General features: G+C 33.7%; 1 long non-coding RNA gene across 1 annotated transcript; it reads left to right on the top strand.

Moving 5' to 3' along the window:
- The first annotated feature begins 6,783 nt into the window (after nucleotides 1–6,783).
- LOC129220145 (uncharacterized) lies at nucleotides 6,784–9,267 on the top strand. Its single transcript, XR_008580452.1, has 3 exons — nucleotides 6,784–6,899; nucleotides 8,873–8,984; nucleotides 9,108–9,267. It is a non-coding gene; the product is annotated as an uncharacterized LOC129220145 (long non-coding RNA).
- Nucleotides 9,268–17,898: the final 8,631 nt, after the last annotated feature.

The following is a 17,898-nucleotide window of genomic DNA, read 5'->3' as shown; positions in this document are numbered from 1 at the left end:
CTGTCTTTTTGATGCTTGTTCTGTGATATCCATTTTCTTACCTTCTTCCGTTGAGCTTAAGTTGCTATCAGTTTCAGTATCAGTAGATGATTCAAGTTCCACTATAGAATCTTTTAATTCTTTAATTTTCTGTTGCTGTATTTGGGCATTTGCTTTTGTTTCTCGTTCAAGAGCTTTTTTCACTTTTATATCAAGCTTTTTATCAACTCCTAACATTGATCCACATCTACCTTTCTTCCTTTGTGCTATTAAAAAGTCTTTGTCTTCTTGTAAGACTGCTTTACCGGTTAAAACATCAGCATGAGCAACATCAAAAAGATCTTCTAGTTTAGAGAGAAAAGTTGATTCCTTAGCTTGCTGTGTTGATGAACATCGAGCTTTATTTTTCTTCAAAAGCTGCCACTCTTTATACAACTTTTCAAGCTTCATTTGACAATTTTGGTTGTCTTGCATAGGAATTCTAGCTTTTTGCCAAAACTTGGCAATTTCTGTGATGGTCAGAGTTGAAGCTTTTCTTACGGTTTTCTTCAATTCAAGATGATGATGCAAAAAATGTCCCAGAGTCATACGCAAGGATGGCAGTTTTCCACCTTTTAATTCTAGAACTGACCCACCAAGAAAATACAAGTCACTTTGAGATCTTGTGGCTTTTGCAATCATTTTGCTTTCAAAACTGAAGCAAAAATAAAATACTAAAAACAAACTAAGTGCTAAAATAACCAAATGTGTTTTGTGCAGCTAAAGATGTCACATCCTAAAACAAAATGGCTAAATCAGAGCTAGCATGGCTTTTAAGTATTTGTGGTCTGCCTAGCGGTGCTATCTAGTAAGTTATATGTGAAGTTAAAATAAGTCAAAGGTATATATTTATAAAATAATGGAAAAGTAAGGAATCTTTGCTTTTCGAAAAAAAAAAAATCCCGCAATGTTAAAATTTTTACAGTTGTTGAGCTACCTCTAAATAATCTTTAAATGTGCTAATATTTGTCCTGAATTTTTTTTTTCATACAAAGAAACAAAATGAGAGGGTAAGAGGTTAATATTTTCATAGTTGAAAAATAAGATCCACCCTACTGCAGACGTGTGTAAAACTGAAAACTGGGAAATTTGGTTGATAGCCAGTGGCCGGTAGACTCAATTTTATTAGTGGTCACTTTTTGAAGTTAGTAGCCACTTTTTAAAACAGCAGCTATGATTCAAATTTTTATTAATAATGAAAAAAAAATCATCAGAATATCGCTCACACACAAGAAAAGTGAAATCATTTTATAATCCCGAATTCCGTCCCCCTTCCTTCACCTAAAAAATTTCCGATCATCTTCATTTGCTACTCCCTCCAAAAAAATATAAAAAAAAGATAACGTTTTCTGTTTTACTTAGAAAGTCTTTACAGAGATTTAACTTCCCCCTCCATGATAAAAAAAGAAAATAAAACACAATGATTTAAACAAAAAAAAAAAGTTTCCACGATGTGTTCCTTCGAAAATGTCTAGACTCCTTTTGATGCAAGGGCGCCATTTTTTTTAGTTCATATGAATAGCATAAGAAATTTATGCAATCATACTGCTTCTTATTCATTTTGGAAACAGCATTTTTGTTCTGACTTCTGAAAATAAACAATCTTCAACACGACGCCATTTTGAAAACGTGACACCATTTTGGAAACACGTTGCTCAAAAAGTAGCGTGAAACTTAAGAATAACCTTTCTCAAAGCAGAAATAAAGTACTTGAGCAAGTTTAAGATCATCAGAAATGTATATTTTACTAAATCGAGCAAGAGATTTGTCTATTTTTACATTCGCGTATTTTGTAAAACGCAGTCTTCGAAATTACGATTTTCGTAACGAATTTGCGGTCGTGCTTGTGATTTATGCTTCCATTTTGAAACAAGAACATTCAAATTTTGCTTCTTTTACTGTCAGCACATGATGAATTTTCAAGCGATAAATTATAGGGGTTTTGCCAACTTAAGGTGCAAAATCCTTTCTTTCAAAAAACAAAAAAAAAAATGGCGCTCATATGCAATTTATTACAACAGAACTATGAAAGAATTTAATTAATTAATTTCTCACTCTTCATTATTGTTAACTGTTATTTACTTATTATTTCTTCTTTGTACCCTAAAATTAATATTACTAAAAACAATTATTTTGGCTAATTTTTCAAAAAAATCTCGTTTATAACCATCCGTCCTAAAACTTACAAGTTTTGTTTTGAAAAGGGGGGGGAGGGTAATTTTGGGATTTTACGGTGTTTTAAATCTTAAGAAAAATGCATTTGTAGAGTGACTGAGCAAGAGTGGCGATCGATGACACAATTTTAATTGCCACGTGGCGAGTGGCAACAACTCATTTTAAGCTTTCAACGCGTGTTTCGGTGTTACAAGGAACACCTTAACGATCTCACTGCAATTCCATATTTCTCTTCTATGTGGACTGCCTTTTATAATTGATTTTGTTTTTTTCTATGCTATTCTATTCTGTACGTTTCTTCCTTTTATTTTTTTCATTTTGTACTTTCTTATTTTGTTTTGTGATTAACTAATTCCAAATTGTTTATCTGTCACTCTGTTTTTTTCTGCATTTCTCCATTTGTTACATTGCTTCCATATATAATTTTTCCCGTCAGAAAGTTATTCGGAGTGGTTTCAGTTTTGGACCATTTGCATTGTTTATGGGATTTCTTTAAAATTTATTACTTAACAGCTTTTTCCCAATGTCAGGGTTTGAAATAGAGCGTGGAAACTCGCACAAAATCGGTAAATCCAGTGCAAACCAAAGGTCCGTGCGGGATTCCCCCCCCCCCCCCCCGTAAATTGTTAAACTCGATAACGAACTGTTTGATCGTCAGAAAAAAAGTATTTGTGCCGTAGAAATATTATTCTAAACAATGGGGACCGAACCCCATTCGGATAATTAGGTCTAGAAAATGGTCTATTGAAAAAAATAATTGAGTGTATGTGTAAGCTACTTAGTTATAAAATATTTCATTAAAATTGAAATAAAATAAAATTTCAAAATTACTGAATAATTATTTGAAAATGTGTGTGTGTGGGGTTGATATTACACTAAAAAAATTATAATTTAAAAATGAATAAATAGTAAAACAAAATAAAAAAGAATTATAAAAAAATTCTAAACAAATTTTCAGACTCTATGAATATTCCCCCCCCCCCAAATTAAAAACAAAAACCCCTGGAATCTGAAGTAAAGGGGGACATTCCCCCCTGGAAATTGAACCCTATTTCAAACCCTACAATGTAATTATTTAATAAATTTCGACTCCAGGTCTTATTTTGTCTTTTTTGTTTTGTTAAATTCCACTTTTGGTATTTAAACTGTCTCCCGCTCCACCGCGTTACTTTTCTCGGATGACTTTTCATCCAGAAGCTCACCCTTCTTAGCACTGAAAAAGGTGTTCCTTGTAACATCAAAATACGTGTCTGCAGCCATTTGCATTTTCTTGTGTTTCAAAATATTGGTCAATTGATTCATTTAATTTTCAGCACAAAGATATTGATTCGTTACACAGCTTACGGTCACTATTTAGATCGCGAATTGTGTATAAAAAAATTGATCAACTGAAGCCAGGGTTCATACTCAATTTCAGAAATAAAATGAAGGAGTTTAGGAGGAGTTTTGAAGGAGTAAAATGAGATTTTGAAGGAGTAATAATGAAGTGTCATTAACTGATGTCACACTTTTTTCTCAATATATTTGACCATCCGCACCCTTTATCACAAAGTGTCACACTTCACCCCAAACTCCTCCTCTTGTCACAATTTCATGAGCCCGTCTCCTACTCAAAGCATGACATCACTTAATGATCACTTAATTAATATCATAACTGCAATTAACAATTTTTTTAAACGTAATCACTTAATATAGTACATCTACTTATGTATTTTTAAATATTTAAATAATAATTAAACAATCTGACTTTTGCTGCTGAAAGTGTGGTGCAGGAAAAACAATAATCATGAAAAAATAGCCAAGCACCATTTAAGCATGTTTTACTTCACTTATGAAATGTCTTAGTCTTCTAATAAAATTCTCACCTTCAACTTTCATGAATTAACTATGATCAATTTGTAAATCGAAAAAAAATAAATGCACGAAATTACTACATTAAAATCGCTTTGACAAAGTTAGTTATTAATCGAAGAATTTTAAATTTCTGTTATAGAGGAAGATGACGTAGTCTTGAACTAAAAAAGAAGGAGTTTTGAAGGAGTTAAAACCAAAATGAAGGAGTTTGAAGGGCCCTTCAAAAAAATGTCATAAATGAAGGAGTATTGGAGGAGTTTTGAAGGAGCGTACGAACCCTGTGAAGCAATAAAATCATTCAGAAATCATCCAATGACTCACCACTGATGTAGAGTGGCATACACAAGGGGCTCTGGACCTCCCCCACCGGCCTGTCTTATCATCCTCAATTTTTTTTTCATCCTCTATATAATCTTATTTATAAAGTGAAGGTCTTATTTATAAACTGCGAATAAGTCCAACGGACAAGAAATTCGCAAACTGATTTATTAGTAACGAATCACTGCTCTAAAAGACTACGCATTGAGCAGAAACGATGGATCATTCTGTAAAAATGAGGTATCAAAATCGTAAAAGAAAACTAGTCACTTGTTTTTTGTGAAAATCTTACATCATAATCAAAAACAAAAGATTCTGGAAATACATAAAATACTACCGAACAGAAAGCATACCAAATACATTCGGTGCATAATATTATTGAATAAATAAAACTTTAAAGCAGTTCTAATGTTGAGTCCCAAGTACAATGAAGAACCAATGAGTCCAAACTACGAAAAAATATTCGGCTTACTAATCACAGCAGTTTTTTTTTCAATCTATTTTTTATTCGACAAATAAGGTTGCATACCTATTGAGTTAAAGAAATCAAGATCGCTTCTCTGTTCGGATAAAACAACTCAGTTGAATGCTCGGTGTGGTGATCGATGTTGCACCTTTTTAAAGAATGTGGGACACTTCAAAGAGCCAGCAAGCAGTTGCTTTAAAAAATATTTTAACAGAGCGACGTCTCAGATTTGTTAAAGATAATTCGAAAAAAAAAATGAAATATATAAAAAATATAAACACATGTGATAAGCACGAAAAACTTTGGACCTCAAAGGAGACCGCGTAAACAATGTCACATGGTTACAGTTAAGATCTCTCAAACTTTTTCTGGCTACGTTCGCTGACCTCAACCGATATCTACCAGCCGGTTGATCACATGACAGCTAATAACTGGTGTCTAAAGTAAACATGAACAACGTCAAAAATCACAAATTTGCAGATTACTGCATACACGTGTTTCAGCGTTTTAGGGAACGCCTTTTTCAATGCAAAAAGTAAAGAGCTTATGGATGAAAAGACATCCGATGTGTTTTTGACGGATGTATTTCATACGAGATGTATTTTATGTTCTGAATACTATTTTTATGACTAAAATAATGTTTGAAAAGTACATTTCGGTGTTTGGGTAACCTTAACAATACAAATTTTTGGACATTCCTAAAGATTACTTACTTTCTCTTCTTTCTCTTTAAGTGTACCCCCCCCCCCAAAAAAAAAAAACCTTTTTGCTTATTTAACTCATTTATTCTTTGCTTTCTTATTTTTAAGGCAAGAAAAATTTTTCATTTTATACATCAATAAATTTTGAGGAAAATGGGTGAGTGTTTAGCTCCTCCAGTCCTCCCCCCCCCCCTCTTGGTGAGAGCTTTGTATATGTTACGGCCAAAGCCCGAAATTGGCCAGCCAATTCGCGAACTGGCCGACATTGCCGAAAATTTACCGGCCAAAGCCTGAAATGTTCTTGTTTTTGGGCTTTGGCCGGCCAATTCGCGAAGGGGCTAGGGACGATCGGTCAAAGTATGAAGAAAGAAATCAAGAGCATATTAGCATATTGTTTTACACTTTTAAAAATGAAGTATTTTGAAATGAGCACTTCGGAGTACTATTTTTTTCTCTTAAGTGCACTTGTTTCAGAAACGAATTCAAATACAAGTGATACCTTTGTGTTAAAAATAAGCTTTTGTAATGCATAAAAGTCTGATCATATATTTAAGCCATAACAGATATTATTCAGTGAGTGTATATAACGCAACAGCGTGAAATAGAGTGAAGAAGATTACATTTATGCCCTTCAAAACAAACGCGTCACGTCAAGTTTATAAACATAAAAGCAAATTAAGTACTCCATTTTTCAACTGCCTTTAAAGGTGATCCTTAGTCTGCTCCATACACCAAATGTTAAAGATCCTAGATTCCATCGTCTCCCGAAATATTGCTTCAAATAATATGAAATATTTTGGAAAAGCATATAAAAAAATGGTCAATTAAAACAAATGTAAAACTTAAGAGCTTTTATTCAATAACAACGTAAACATCAAAAACGTTGCATCACTTAATCATCAAACGTAAATCTCTTTCTCAAACCCGATAATGGGATACTTTCACGCCGAGAAGAAGAACACCGCGGATACGGCTCCTTATGCAAAACAAACGCACATGGTAATGTTAAAGGTATTGGGAGCGTAGCGTTAGCTGTCGAAATTAGGTTTTTTCGTAAAGAAAAATGCTAACAAGCGGTTGTGCGTGTAGATGAACGAATAATGATGATAAAGAAGAATGCAAGGAGCAGGAAATATCCCTCAAAATCCTTCCACATTCAACTACAGAGCTAAAAAAATAAATCGGTTGTCAATGTCAAATCACGATATTCAAGGTTGTCACGACGGCCATGTATGACCACAAAGATTTTATCGGACTAAAAAAGAGTACTGAAAACTGATGCTGTGTCAACTTTTTCTTTCTTTTTGTGCAAGCCATCTTGTAAGAAGGAGGAATACAAATTTTATGCCTCGAGCTGCTGAAGCATAGTAAGTTATTTCGTCATTAATCTACACTTTATAGTCGTTATGTTTACATCAGTTTTGCCCATGTAAAGTTGAATGATATGTATAATACTTCTTGAATTTTCATTTATTCCCGTTAAAAAAAAATCAAATAATGGAATTTTTATGAACAAATAATTCATTTTTTTTTCAGTTTTTTTTTTTTTTTAGCTTTGAGTATTAAAAAATGATGTTGTAAACTTGTCTCACTATTAGTACAAAAAAAAAAAAAAACTATACCACCAAGTGCAAAAAAACTATAAATTATTTTCTCTTGTTGAATACAAAGGTTTATTCTACTAGTCCTGCAATTACCTGAATTCATTCTTATTTCCTTCATCCCCGAACATTAGTTCTCAGGTTAAATAAATTTTCAACATTCATATGCAGCTCATGCATTCCATTGATTCAGGTATATTAATTGTAAATTCATGTGATATTTGTCAAGTAATATAAATACTGTACAAAATTTTAATGATTAAAACTAGTCTTTGGAGCTGTGCCATATTTATATCTTTTAAATCTTAGTAATTTCCTGCTGAAGAGATGAAGAACATTTATATCATTCTATGTTTATCATTGGATGATTACACATATTTTCTATACTGTATACATATTATGTGATTCGCCAAATCTCGTACCGTAAATTGAATGCCAAGCAGTGCACCTTCAATGCAAAATTACTTTTCTGAGTACCTACAGGTCTGCTTTACTGTTATACTATGTTCGGTGTGAGGGCCCAACGAGAATACAAACATTTTTGACAAAGCTGTTGAAGTGAAATTAAGAAGTGCATTTCAAACCAATGTACAGTACAGTAGTCTCGTTAATCAAATTTAAAAATTTCTTTAAAAATCCTGTTTTTTCATAGATATAATTTTAAGTTATGAAAGTAAAAATATAACTCTGAGTGCAAGAAAGATTCCATTTATATTTTGATCTATTAATGAAGCATTTTCATGACTGTGCTTCATTGAAATGTCACTTGTGTTTGAAACAGAAGATAAGTAGACTAATTCTTTGTTAGGAAATACAGTCAACTCTCGATAACTCGAAGTCCCATGGGCTAAAACTTTCGAGTTGTTGGTACTTTGAGTTATGGGGAATTTTCACAACAGTCTCAAAAGTTTGGCATCTGATGAAAACTTCGAGATAAAGGAATATTCGAGTTATTGAGATTTGACTGTAATGTGGAAAATAATTCATATGTTTTTAAATGTCTTGTAAACAATTCTAATTTTTGTAACAAAACATAGTTTTTTTTTTCATCCCGATACAAAATTGTTATGCCTCTTTAAGGATCTCTTTCGCTTTTTATACGTAGTATCCTGATTTTTGATTCTCCAGCGTTACGAACGGGACATTTTTTCCGAAAATCACTCATTTGTTGTTCATTAATATTCTTGCATTTTCAACAATTGCTTATTTGTGTGTTTTTTTTTTTTTTGAGCAATAACGATTGCTAATTGTTTTCATTTGACCGTCCTTGGCGTTGTGGTTCCTTTTTCAGCTTGGACCGGGAGCCTCTGCAGGGGCGGCTCCTCTGGTCCTAACCACTGTCCTCTAAAATCAGCTCGGCGGTGGTGTTCATGTCCTACTTACACACACACTCATACACTCACACACGCTTTTACACACATACGCACGCGCCTTCGTGCATACACACAGGGCTACGCACACACACAAGCCGACACATGCACGAACGCGCGCCTACATACACAAAACTATAAACACGTAACCGCCCAGGCCCAGGAGAAGGGGCAGGCTTGGAGGGACAGGAGCCGTGTCCAGAAACAATAACTCCAATGAGTAGGGTCCTGTCGCAACTCATGATTGCGAAAAACATAATTTGGATTCAAAATTTCATAATTCAAATTAATTTTTCTTTTTTTTTGTCAAATGTTGAATTTTGATAACTTTTCTACAATTTTATTCATTTCTTTTATTTAAAATATTAGGCAAAGGACAAAGTGTGCTAACTCAATGAAGGCTTGCATCCATGAATATTTTTGAGAACCAGTCAATTCAAGTAAATGTTTTTCTTTTGGACATTAAAGTATCACACTAGAGGTATTACTTTTAATATCTTTTCTGTTAAAAAATGATTTTTTATTTTTCAAAGTAAATAAAATATTTGTGTCATGTCCTTACATAAAATTATTGATTTTCCAAACACAATTTTGTATTTTTTAGTTTCCTGCTGCATTTTCAGATGGATGAACATTTATAAATGGAGAAATGTTCCAATTCTTACACCTTCATTGGATACATACCTGGTATAAAATTTTCCCATTAGTTAGAACTATCTAACAACTCTTGTAAATGATTATTACACCATCAATTCTTAATGACATTTTAAAAATAGTAGCAAATAGCTTTTCTTTTCTGTGATGGAAATATACCTCCTGGGGAACTTGCTTCTGCAAAAAGGGGTAATGCGCTTATTGCATCATACCTCCAAAGTGGCATCCCCACTAGAGTGCTTTTGATCTTAGGTCATGTTCAGAAGCTGTTTTATGATTAATCATCAAACGTAAATCACTTTCTCAAACCCGATAATTCCGAAAAACTTCCAACGTCTTCAAAAATCGTAATTCCAATCCCTCATCGTTGCCATTCTCAATAACCCAAGTTCTTGCTTACACAAACGTAAAGGAAAAATAGTTTTGTTGTTAATATAATTAAGAGAGACGTCTTTGTTTGCACAATCTGTCAAATTTCACTTACATATCCTTATTTATATTTAATACATAAATGTCATCATATTAATTTTAATTTGCTCTTAATATTGTTTCTTCCTTTATGTAAAAAAAACTCATATTTTATGCATCTACATTTCGGAAGAGAATGTAATCTGTAAAATTTAGCATTTGGTTTATGGACCAGGAAAAGAACGATCATCCGAAAACCATTTCTTCATTGTTTTTGCGCGAGTTAACCTAGTTGGTAGCGCACTAGGCTGCAGAACGAACGGCGTGTCCTCTAATCTCTCTCTGTTCAATTATGTCAGTAGAGGTTACGTTTGGTAGACTAGTAGTTTGCATATTTTTTCTGAAGATTTGGGAAAACACATACAAACAGGAAGTACTCAAGAATGACTACATTTCAATGATTTTTAAGTATTCTGCTTTAATAGTGAATTTTAATGATTTCAAATAATGAGAGCAATTACGATTGTGTAAAGCCCATCCATTAATTGCTACAAGATGAACTTCCACACTGCAAAAAAAAAAAAAAAAAAAATTGTGCATCTGACCTTACTTTATAAAACCGGTGGAAGCATAGCTGCCTCCACTGGTGAGGAGTAACTTAACTGATATAACTGATGAACAGTTACACATCGCTTCTGGAAGGTAGCACCATGGTAATGTAACTATGGCGTAAAGTCTCACTCATTTCTAAGGGCGCCCATATACGGGGGCAGGGGGGGGGGCTCGGGCCCCCCACTTAGAAATTAGAACTTTCTTGTTTTTAGTACTTTTTTTCTTTGCAAAAATGAAAAAAATATTAATTCTCCAGCCATTAATGATTGAGTAATTTAGAATGTCAATTTTAATGACTCTAATCTGTCCTGAAATTGGTTTTCATGGGGAAAATATCATGCTAAACCATAGTTAAAATATCTGAGCCCCCCCCCCCTCCTTACAATTTTGCATATGTGCGCCCATGCTCATTTCTGCGTAAGTTTAGACCAGAATTTTCTGCATGCTTACAGAGAAATTGCTTGAAAGGTTACACTTTAGCAAACATTAAGCTTTCATTTGACTTTCTTGGACGGATACTTATTTGTAATGTTAAGTAGACTTATACTTTAAGGGGTTACAGTACCTCAAAAATGATGAAACGATCAAAACAAATTTTATTGCTTATTTCAAAACTAAAAACTATTCTGAACACAGGGAAAATGTTTCATTGCTTTAGTTCAAATATTTAAAAAGTTATGCGTGGTTTTAGGCCACATGCTCGCTATGTGTGCTTATGCAAAAGAAAACTTTAAATTGCTTTTTCTCGATGATGGTTTTTTTGTGTTTTCATATCATTAGAATCCCTAAGGATTTTTTTCTATTAAAGATACAGTTTTAAAGTAATACTTTTTGCAATTGGGATAACATATTTGACAAAACTGTGCATTGGATAAGCATTTTATAAATAAATCAAATGTTTAGACCATGTTAAACCTTTAAAAACCAAATTAGAAAAAAAAAAACTGATTTTTTTGCAAATTAATCACAGAAAATTTTCTAATAAACTCATAAGCAAAATGAATGAACAGATTTTTAGATATGATTATAGTGATCGTTTAGCAAAACTTTTTTTTAAATCAGTGCAAAAAAAAAAAAAAAAAAGCCTTAGGGATTTATAAAAAATTGAAATTTTCCTCAATTTTTTTGAATTTTCAAAAAATGTAGGCAATATTTTTAAAAATTTAAAAATAAATTATTGATTAAGAAATAAGTATTCATGTTATGGTTTCAAAGAAACATAAAATTTACTAAAATTTTTAAAAAATGCTTGAAAGGTACTGTGACCCTTAACTTAACTATTAGATAGTTTAAATTATCCAGACATATTAAATGATCAAGAATTTTTTTTCTATACGTTTTAAATTGAAAGTACAAATATTAATTAGTAGGTTACAATACTTGAACTTTCGTTTTAACAGTATTGAAAAAATCATATTAGAAAACCTTTTTTTTATATAGCTTTTGGCTTCAATCATTCGTTTATTCAATATTTATCAAATTCATGCTTTTTCACAACCAATATACACCAATTATTAATTTATTTTAAAATACAAACAAGATGTTTTTATTGCACTATGAGAGGAATAACACTCAGGATACCCGAGTGGTGTTCGCGCCCACAACGTGAGTCTCACAGACAGGTCGCGAAGTAAGAATTTTTATCGCTCGGCCACAAGGGCCAGTTTTCTTTACGCATGCGCCTTGAATTCTACTGACACAGGGTTGATACTCAATTTCAGAAGTAAAATGAAGGAGTTTTGGAGGAGTTCTGAAGGAGTAAAATGATATTTTGAAGGAGTACTAATGGGCTGACATTAAATGATGTCGCACTTTTTTTCAACATATTTGACCCCCTTCTCTGTTTGTCACACTTCATCTAACTCCTCCTCTTGTCACATATATTTTTTATAAACATATTGTTGCAATAACTGTGTGATGTCAATTTTTGTCACCCTCTCTATTTCTCTTGTCCCAATTTCATGAACCCGTCTTCCCCTCAAGGCATGACATCCATAGTGGATGACCCTTTTTACAATATCTTAACTGAAATTTACTAAACAATTGTTTTTTTTTTTTTTACACAATCACTGAATATAGCACATCTACTTATGTATTTTAAAATATTTAAATAATAATTAGAAAACCTGACTTTTGCTGCTGAGAGTGTCGTGGAAGAAAAACAATAATCAGAAAACTTGAAAAAAAAAAAAAAAAATAGCCGAGCACCATTTAAGCATGTTTTACTTCACTTATGAAATGTTTTAGTCGTCAAATAGTTTCACCTACAATTTTTACGACTTCTACTATCAATTTGTAAATTACATCTTTATGAAAAAAAAAAGATACGAAATTAAATTACTACATTGAAATTGCACTTATACAATCCCCCTTGTGACGAAGTTCAGTTGCCAATCGAAGTATTTTAAGTCACTGTCATAGAGGAAGATTATGTAGTCTTGAACTAAAAAAGAAGGAGTTTTCAAGGAGTTAAAACCAAAATGAAGGAGTTAGAAGGGCCCTTCAAAAAAATTTCCTAAATGAAGGAGTATTGGAGGAGATTTGAAGGAGCGTACGAACCCTGTGACAGCACACTCGAAAAATACACAAACGTAGTGCTTCTTCCGTGCCCCCGGATTCCAGTGGAAGCAGTGTCTCAGGCACAATAGAAAGTACATAAAAATAATATAATAATAAATTCGTAAAAATGTATAACCTATACATTATTAAAAATACCATACTGGCTGATTTGCAAAATTCATGAAGCAATTCAGACAAGGCAATATAGTACAGTGCAATTAAACATGAACCTCAACATCCAAAGTAAAAGTTTCCCGTCAACTCCAAATTGTTGTATACTGTCCCCATATTGTTTGGTAAAAAGTTACACCGTTTTCAGCGTCGGGTTTTCGGAGGAGGGGGGAAGAAGTTGGTAAATTAGTAGTTTTTACCAGGTTTTTGGAAATATTTAAAAAACTATGGCGTTTAGGGCGAAAAGTGCAATGTACAACATAATCTACACTAAATTACGAACAAAATGGTCCTAAACATTATTTTGTTAAGTGAACGATTCCAGAGTTATGGCGGGTGTAAATGTAGAAAATTTTCGCATTTTAAAGATTTTTTTGGAAAATGAAATTCTAAGTACTACGTAAACATAAATAACTAAACAATTTTATTAAAAAGTAATATTGTACAATCGTATTCTAGTCTAAAAGAAACTAAGAGGCACCACATAGGGTTAGAAACGTAGAAATACTGAGAACGAGAACCAATTTTCTGCAATTCGCATGAACTGTGATAAAGCACTTGAAGTTAGACTACTAGCTTCAAAAAAGATTGAGAACAAAACATTCAGAGATACACTTGAAAAGAAAGTTAGCTGTTCAGTCTCTAGCCTCTATTACCAAGTCTATGACAATTAACAACACCACTGTATGTGTGAACTCTAATACCAGGTTTGTTTGTGATCCGAAATTTCCGAAAATTTTGGGTTGACAACACATTCTCAAACAGAAAAATTATTTAAAAAAATTATTACAAAAAAAAAACTTTTAATAATTTTCATCAATGATTTAAATGATTTTTGTATGCATATTTCAAGAGTTTTTACTGGGGAGGGTGAAGGGCCGAGTTTCCTCATAGTTTCAGAAAATTTCACACTGCCTTCAGAAAATTTCACTTGAGTCCACGTGCATCCCTGCCTAATCCTCTCTCACATCGGATGGTGTGCACTGTAAGAAAATATGAGAGACTTTAAGAAATACTGTCGAATCCGCTTAAGTGAATAGCCATTTTGCCATGAAAAAATATCTAATAAGCGGGATATTCCAAAAACCGGGATAAAAATAACACATTACATTGGTTTGGTACACTGAAAATGTATTATATTAAGCGGGATATTCTTTTAACCGATATTCTAATAAGCGGGCTTGACTATTTTAATTTGAATTATGTGCATATCCTCAAGCCTTGTTCGACGAATCTGGCTTGATAAGGAAAGGGAGCAAATCTCCAATGATGTCTGTTTTGGTTCCAAATTCAAATGAATCATCGGTCACCCCTTATTTAGAAAAAGTGTCCTACATCACTGATGAAAATCACCTTCTTCATTGTGTTTTCTGACATTTCCCAGCTACCTTCAGACAGATTTGCGAGCAATACATAAATTACGTAATTGCTCCATATAGGCCAGCAACTTGTTTTTGATGAATACGGGCAAGGAACCACAAAAGATGAAGAACAATAGACACGTTTAGTGTGACGTCAGGGGTTGCCAGAAACACGGGGAAGTTTCCAATCATGCCGTTGCTATGGGAGAATCAGCATAGGATCTTCGTAGGAATAGGGTTAGAGCGATGTTTAATTGATAGTTTTTCGGCAATTAAATGGTCTAAATAATTTTTTTAGTGGTTTCAAGTTACATATAAGCCACCTGTAGACATCATTTGACGAGTATCGATAATTTTTACATGTGAATCGGGTACATGTAATTCGGCAAAACATAGAATTATGTGGAATACAAGTGTGTTTTCTAGAGTTATACACTCTTCTTATTGTTATTTCTTTTCGTTGGGGGAGAGGGGGACAGGTCCGACATTTGAGAGGGTCAGGAGAGGTATTGCTCCTCTCATGCCTTTTGGAAAATAACTGTATTTCTATAAATTTGGCGTAATTTTTGCTGTTTTTCGACGCAACATACTCGTACATTGACTTATTCCTTTTTGCACGTACCCTTCTAGGAAATTTGAAATATCATGACTTGGGGGGGGGGAGATTTTTCTTTCAAAGTTTAGAGCGAAATTTAATTATTATTATTTTTTTTAGGAAGAGGAGTAGTTTTAATTGAATTGTATGCATTCTTTTCTTTAGAAGACGAGAGACCATGTCAGCCTAGTCAGCGATACCTGGAGGGGGGGGGGAGAATTTTTCTGAATTTGTTCCAGTAATAATGCATATTTTAATGAAACTCCATTCCTTCGGGCTCTTTGGGGGAAAGGGAGAATTGCGTGTTTTCTTCAAATTGTCACGAGTATTTTAATCTTTTTTTTTTTTTTTTTTTTTTTTTTTTTGTATTCCGAGGCGGGGGATTTTTACTTTACTCTACTTGTTATACATATTTTTTGTATCAATATACGTAAATATACATTGAAAATTTCAGTTTGTTCTATTATTTGCAATGCATAGTTCAATTAAATTCTTTTTTTCTTCGGGGAGAGGGGATATTTCTTCTTGCTGCGCGTAATTTTAAGTAATTGCTCTTTGGGGGGGGGGGGGGACAAGGATATACATATTAGTTTTTTTCTAGGTTCAATGGGAATTTTATCAATTTCTTCAAGCTAGTTTTTATTCCTATTCGGAATAGAGCTCGATTGGAGTTTAACTTAAATTACGTGTGTGTTCTCGCAGAAGAAAAACTTTTAAACTAAAATATCCCAATCAAACTCGCATTAGAATAAGGTCAATGTAACCTAACATCCCCCTCCCATTCGAAAAAATAATAAATTTCAATGCAAACAAGCATCACAATCGAGAAAAGTGAAAAATTCTCCTTCCCCAAACAAAAAATTACTTATAGCATTAAAAAGAAAAAAAAAATCCCGCCCGAAGAAAATAATTATAATCAAATTCTTAGAAAACATTAAACGGGATTCAAAAAAAAAAAAAATATCGTCATTTCAAATTTTTCTGCAAAGGGGGGGGGGGGGTTAAATCATATACAGTAAATGCATATTGCATCGAAAGACAAAAAAATGCGCAAAATTTATAGAAATGCAGTAATTTTCCGAAAGCGGGGGAGGGGGGCAATGTCTTTCCAGACCCTCTCAAATGGCGGAGCTGTTCCCCTCCACCCGAAGAAAAAGAAATAACAATAAGAAGAGTGTATAACTCTAGAAAACACACTTGTATTCCACATAAGTCTATGCTTTGCCGAATTTTAACCCGATTCACATGTAAAAACTATCGATATTCGTCAAATGATGTCTACAGGTGGCTTATATGTAACTTGAAACCACTAAAAAAATTATTTAAGCATTTAATTGGCAAGAAACCATCAATTAAACATCGCTCTAACCCTATTCGTACGAAGATCCTATGTTGTTTCTTCCTTAGCAACGCGCATAGCAACGGCATGATTGGAAACTTCCCCGAGTTTCTGGCAACCCCTGACGTCACCACTAAACGTGTCTATTACGTAGATCACGTTCTACCACTAACATTGAAGTCAAAGTTGAAGACTCAATCGATGTAACTATCAACCAAAGTGAATTTCTCGCTAACACTAAGAACAAAATAGACCTTATTTCTCTCTTGACAATGTACTTGCAAACCAGGTGGTTGCACAGTTCATCAAGCATCGGGTGACGATGACTCATTAATAGTTTTAACAGCGATTGATAAAGCTAAGAATGGAGTTGAAGCTTGTGTGATCGGTGATGACATGGAATTACTAGTCTTGTTGAATGCTCACACACCATCAGAAAACAAATTGAAAATGTTGGTACCAAAGAAAAGCAATCAGTAGGAACGGTGTGCACTGTTTCGGACATTCAGCGAAGCATTGGAGATATGAAGTGTACTCTTTGCAACATACCCCTTCACAGGATGTGACACTGTACCATCTTTCTACAAGAAGGGAAACATTTCACCGTATAGGAAAATGTAAGCCAACAACGCTCTTCGTATGAAGCTTCTAAGTCTTTAACGATTCTAAAGTTGACCCCAGTGCAGTGGCTGACGCAGGAAGGTATTTCTTTCTTGCGATGTTTGGAGCAAAGAATACTGAAGATCTAGATAGCTTTCGCTACCAGTGTTACTTGCAGGCTATTGCAAAGCAGCCCATACATTCATTGTTCAAGTTGACTGCTCTACCTCCTCCCCCCCCCCACACTTCAGCAGCTTCCAAGCAGCATTCATATAGAACCTACCACCAGGTTCAGCAGCGGCTGGATGAGAAAAAGGATTTACCTCCAGTGGGGGTGGAAGAAGATTGTTGAGTACCTGAGACCAATTACAACAATGTCTTCTGCAACTCTTTAGGAATTACTTTCCCTCATAGTGCGCGTTTAAAAAGCCGAATGCGTTCATAACTGCGAGTGCAGAAGTAGTGGTCTAAACTGCTCAAGCATGTGCAGTAATTGCTCAGGTCTAAGAAGTAATAACAGGGGCACTAATATCATAGGCGAAGATCTAGAAGAGGACGGTAGTATGTTTGAAGAGGACTGAATACTGGTGAATACTTTACATCACAATATGTCGCATTCAACGTTCTACATTTTTATTAAATATTAGTATTGAACTCAGTTTACGAACGTCAAAAAGTTTGATAAAATATGGTTGCAATATACAGACAAATATGCCTATTTTCTAAAGAAAAAACTTCAAAAGCTGCACTTATAAAAATGTTATTATTAAAAATGACATAAATCATAATTGTTATGAATTTTTATAATTTTAAATCATCTATGCTTAAAATACATTCATTCTTATAGCGGCATTGTCTAGAGAAAGTTTGGGTTTCTCCGTGCCGCAAATTTATATAACCACGGTCCATGAATGCTTCTTTTCCCTTAAAAGTAGAGCCCCCTGAGTAGGTGATGAGGTTGTCGTTCTTTCAAGGATACAAACATACCACCGGCCCCATAAATCACAATTTGCTTTTACAAAACACTCCTCATACAAAAAATTAGTTTCCTGAGTGATAATGAATTTTTTTTCGAAAAATCTAAAAAAATACGAAA

Source organism: Uloborus diversus, chromosome 4 (assembly GCF_026930045.1).
Source record: "Uloborus diversus isolate 005 chromosome 4, Udiv.v.3.1, whole genome shotgun sequence".
In the NCBI taxonomy this organism is placed as follows: Eukaryota; Metazoa; Arthropoda; class Arachnida; order Araneae; family Uloboridae; genus Uloborus; species Uloborus diversus.
The sequence above is the reverse complement of the archived record's forward strand: the minus strand, read 5'-3'. Positions and strand labels throughout refer to the sequence as shown.